The sequence below is a fragment of the Dermatophagoides pteronyssinus genome, unplaced genomic scaffold, assembly GCF_027571235.1.
Source record: "Dermatophagoides pteronyssinus isolate colony J.1.1.1.1 unplaced genomic scaffold, Derpt_VIB-CSIC_2022.12 sq0001, whole genome shotgun sequence".
NCBI lineage: Eukaryota > Metazoa > Arthropoda > Arachnida > Sarcoptiformes > Pyroglyphidae > Dermatophagoides > Dermatophagoides pteronyssinus.
This window is the reverse complement of record NW_027461525.1, coordinates 1,590,976-1,596,364: the sequence shown is the minus strand read 5'-3', so window position 1 is coordinate 1,596,364 and position 5,389 is coordinate 1,590,976. Positions and strand designations below refer to the sequence as shown.

At 25.5% G+C, this 5,389-nt stretch overlaps 1 long non-coding RNA gene across 1 annotated transcript; it reads right to left on the bottom strand.

Annotated features, from left to right (window-relative positions):
- Positions 1–705: 705 nt before the first annotated feature.
- LOC142644991 (uncharacterized) lies at positions 706–5,061 on the bottom strand. Its single transcript, XR_012846195.1, has 5 exons — positions 4,954–5,061; positions 4,805–4,893; positions 4,459–4,752; positions 1,259–1,357; positions 706–1,091 (listed from the first exon to the last, which is right to left on the bottom strand). It is a non-coding gene; the product is annotated as an uncharacterized LOC142644991 (long non-coding RNA).
- Between the last annotated feature and the right edge of the window lie 328 nt (positions 5,062–5,389).

The following is a 5,389-nucleotide window of genomic DNA, read 5'->3' as shown; positions in this document are numbered from 1 at the left end:
TACGGTACACACCATGTTTAGAATGTAGAGCGAAAAAAAAATTTGGACATAAAAAAATTCTATGTATTTGGGTTCCATCATCATCATCATTATCATCATCATTTACCGAATATCAACCACGGAAGCAGCAGCAACAACAACAATAACAACAATAGAAATGAACAATTTTTTTCACAAAAAAAAACTAAACGTGATTCTATAATGGGAAAACTGGCAAAAAAAACAAAATTTCTATCATCATTTTTGTTTTGTTTCCACACTAATAACATCAAAAACAAGAATCAAAAATTCCATTATCATCATCATCATCATTCATATTTTGTTGTTGATAATGATGATATTTCTTGGTTGTTTTGTATTTTGATCTATCCAATACAAAAAATAACAACAGAAACTATCAATGATTGAATGATTATATCAACAGAACAATAGATTTGTCTAAATTTAAAAAATTTTATAAAAAAACGTTTTGATTTGACCAAAAAACATAGACTAAATTATTATAAATACTTTTCGTTGAATGTTTTATCAATAATGAGAATAAGTTAAATGGAAATGATAATTTTAAAAGACTATCATTACTAAATATACGCATGATCATCAATGATAATGATGAAAAAATGGCAATCTCCATCCAAAAAATTTTTCTCATAAACATTCATTCTGTTAATCCATTAATCACGGACAACAATGTATTTTAAAAAGAAAACTAATAACAATAATGATAGTAATAATGATAATAATGACACAGTGATAAATATAAAAAAAAACATGAGAATAATAATAATTTAACTTGGAAGCAAAACACAAACAAATAGAATGAAGATTTTTTTCTAAACCATTCAATTTATGCACATCAAAAGAGTAACCAAATACCAGTGTTGATTGTTGAATCGTATAATGATGATGATGATGATGATGATAATAATGATAATGGAATCCGTTATAATTGTGTGTTGATATTCTCTGGTTAGAGAATTGGTATTAGTGAGATTCCTGTTGTTGTTGTTGGTGCTATTTTTCGTCATACTTTTTCAGTAGGTTATATTATTATTGTTATATCAAGCACTTAATAGTCACACACAAACAAACTAAACAAAGAAAAAAATGAAAATGATTAATTAATTATTAATTAGCTTTTTTTTCTTTCTTTTGATATGGTTGTGAACATTATATGAAAATAAAAAAGTATAGCATCTTTGGCTGAATTAAAATGAATCGTTGTCGTCGTCATGGTTATTTTATTCTGTATACTTACTTAGTGTGTTCAAAACGACAAATTCTTGTTATTTGTCTCATCACTTTGTTTTTCTTATTTCAAAGTAATCTCCTTCTTTTAGTTATTCTTTCACTTGTTCTATGGTGATGGAATAAATGAATGAATTTCTTCTTGATATTTTAGAAAAAATAAATAGACTACTATGGAAAAAAAAGTTAAATTAAACAAAAAAAGAAGATATTTGTAATGGCAAGTGACCATCAATTAAAGTAAAAATTCTGTTTTTTTAATCAAAAATAATATTTCTAAAGAATTTTGTCCATTTATGCATCCTATGTAAACAAACAAATAAAATATTTTTTCTCATTAAGCTATCATGTAAAGGTTCTTTTTTTGGGTAATTATCATTTCAAAGTATGAAAATTATCATCAAAAAAGATATAGAAGTACAAAAATTGACAGAATTTAATTATAACCTATTTTTTGTTGTTGTTTCGTTTAGTTTAAAAACTTATGAAAAGCGAAAAAAAACTCAATAAATGAGCATTTTCAAATTAAGCCATCAAATTTGTATTCGGACAAACTTTTCATTCGTTTAATTGTCAGAAAAATATCATTAAATTGCTTTGGAAAGTGAGACAAACAAAAAAGAATTTTAGTTTCTTTTTTCCACTTTCAAGCGACAGTTTCTTTTCCATTGAATTTGGTATTTTGAATAGATCCAATCATGATAAAATAGTAAACAAATTCGATAAAAATCAACGCAATCAATAATGAAAATGAATAGAACATATGGCCAAATACAGAAACAAACTGAAGAAAAAAAAACGAAATAACAAAAAAAATACTGAATGAATGAATGAATGAATGAAATGCTCTCTGGAGATCGAAAATAAAAGTTATTTTAAAATTTGACATCAAAAAACAACAACAACATTCCTATTCCAAATGGAATTTTTTATTTTTTTCAACGTTTAGGATAAATTATTCAGATTCTTTATTTTTTTTTTGTTTTTCTTCAAAGGATACACTATAACAGAGTTGATTATGTGTTTTTTTTTTTTTGTTATTTGATGATGATTTTTTTGCCCAAAGTTTCACAAACGAAATCGTTTTGGGAAAAAATTTTTTTTCTTTTTCGTTTCCGTTGCAAATGAAAAATGTGATTGCTAATCAGAAGAAAAACAAAAGAAGAATTCAAACAACTTGCGAAAACAAATTGCAAACTTGATTCACAATTTGATTTCCACTATCATTTTTTTTTTGTTATTATTCTTTTTTTGTGATTGCTTTGAAATGCAGTGAATTACATAAACAACAGTTTACGAACATCATCAAATCAAATGGAAATAAAAACTATCTATACTAAAAATAGTTTTCAAGCAAAAGAAATAACACGTTTATTTTCACCATTTTCTATTATAAACAGATGATACAGTTTTTTTTTAAAAAAAAGACAGATAAAGCATACTAATATTAATAATGATGATCAAATCATATCAAAAATTGATGAACATTGAATGAGCTTATAACGTTACAAGATTCTTCTTCTTTATTCCTATCGAAATAAATTCCTTCAATTCTCCATTAATAATGTGATCAATATTTTTTTTTTCATTAATAATTAACAAGAACAACGCATTTTCTTAATAATAATAATAATCTATAAATGTTCTAAGGCAATGATGCATTAGCCAACAAAAAAAAGAAAGATAAAAATATTGCGTTTAGATGGATCACTTGATCACATCATAATTATAATTGATTCAATGATGATGATATCATCATCGATAAATTATTGTTGTCGTATGATACAGTTTGACTGTAACTTTTATTTCAATTTATCAAATGATTATGCATAGCGAAAAAGGCGTTCATTATGATGATGTGGGCAGATTTTTTTTCTGGTTGTTGGTTGTATAATAATGGGAAAAAAAATTACACAATATGTACGATGATTTCTTTTCAAAAGTTTTGCTTTGATCAAGTAACAAATATATATGAATTGGATGAAAAGTTTGTTGATTAATTTTCATCCAAAAAAAAAATACGAATCTTTATTGTTTTTATAATGAAAAATCAAAAAAACAAACACAACAAACAAAAAATGATTGATTATTTTGGATCGCCATCTAAGATTTTGAATAAAATTTTATCTGATAACAACAACAACAACAATGGGCAATTGTGAATCATTTTCTCTTGAATAAATTCTTGAACATACAAGAAGAAGAAGACAAATGGGAAAAAATATTTTAAAAGCAAAAAAAAAAATTCTTTTTCCATCGAAATACATTATCAAGTTGAACGAAAAAAAATTCTCTACCCTTTTTTTCATATGAAAATAAAGTGTTTGCATTCGAAGTGTGCAAAAGCGAAGCAAAGCAATGATGATGATGATGATGATGATGATGATAAATGCTTTTATTTTCGGTAGAAAAAATTTTAAAATTTTTTTTCTGCTTCAGTTGTTTATCAAACAGAAAGAAAAACCATTTCAATTTTAACACCTGAATTGTATTTATATTCACACAATCCTTTATCAACAACAATGAAAGAGAGATATGAAAAAAAGTCAACAATCAAACATAATAGATTTACAATTCCATTAAGCAATGATAAATAAATTCAATTAAAGAAATATCGATCAAATATAAATCCATTAATAAAAAAAAAAAAATGGTGTGGGAAAAAACGAACAGAACCATTCGATGGTAAAGATATTTCATGATACCAAATCTTTTTTTTCCTGGCGAATTTACAACAACAACAAAAAGCATTTGATAATGATTTTGTGTTGTTGTTGGTTTTTCATAGAATTTAATTGCATCATTAATGAAAGCTGACGCAAATACATTCATTCATTACATACATACGTGTATAATACCTTAATTAATTTAGAGATTGTACGTAAATAAGTTATCTTTTCTTTCGTTTTTTTTTCAATTGAAAAAGGAAGTATAATACAAAAATGAAAAAAAAACTTTTGTTTGATGTGTTTAAATAAATGGATAAAGTTATGCAGTAAAGCCAGCTTTTTTTTCGGCTATTCATCCTTATGTACAGGAAATGAGAATTCTATCTGAATATATAGTTTTTTTTTTTTGTTTAAGTTCCTTTACTCTCTTTCTATAGAAATGTACACAAATAAACAGGAATTTTTGAAGAAAATTGAATAATGAACAAAGAACGACGACAACAACAACAAAAAACTCAACATTCTAAGCAAAAAAATATACCGAAAAAAACCAGAAATTCATTCATATTGAAAAGGGGCTGAATAAAATGAATGACAGATGCATCAATCTTTTTGTTGTTGTTGTTGTTGTTGCACATCTATTTATTCATATCGACCGTCATCATCATCATTGGACCAAAAGTTTTTTCGTTTTTGCTTTTGCATATTCTTCATGATATATATTATATAAAATTTTCTTGTCATCCAAATTCGGCCTCGATTGAAAAAAAATGAAATTTTTTTGTTGTTGTTGGTAAATCAATTCAAATCTGTATTGAAAAAATGGTGAGGAAAACTTTTTTGAGGTTTTTTTCCTGGTGACATTTGTTATAGAAAAAATTGCATACCCAAAATCCTTGGTCCTTGATGTACGGATAGATAGATAGACTGTGGTGGAAAAAAAAGTAATTGTTTTGAACTTTTTTTATCAGAAAACCTAAAAAAAAATATAGAAATTGAAAAAATATTAATCTAGATTTTTTGGGCAAAAACCAACCAGGAAAAAAGTCTAGGTTTTCAGGCGTTTTTCATATTTTGAAAATATGAAACGATAAATGATAAGATTCTTCCTTCTTTTCCATTCCAAGTTTGGAAAAAATTGGCTTTAATCAAAATGAAAAAAAACTGAGAATTTTAATCATTCGTTTTACCGGAAAAAAATTTAATATTAAAAGTGATTAAAGAATATGTAAACGAAACGGAAATTTGTTTGCCAAATGATGTTCAAATGTAAATAATAAACGACGATAAAATAATAACCGAGAGGTTTAAATTGAAAAAAAAGTTGAACAACATTTTCGTTGAATTCAGTAAATTTTCAACAAAATTTACCCGAGGCAATATCATAACGATAACGAACAGGGAAAATTTTTTCCCGCTGAAATATCTATTACCAGTTTTCATAAATTTTCATGATAGAATGTTGCAGAATT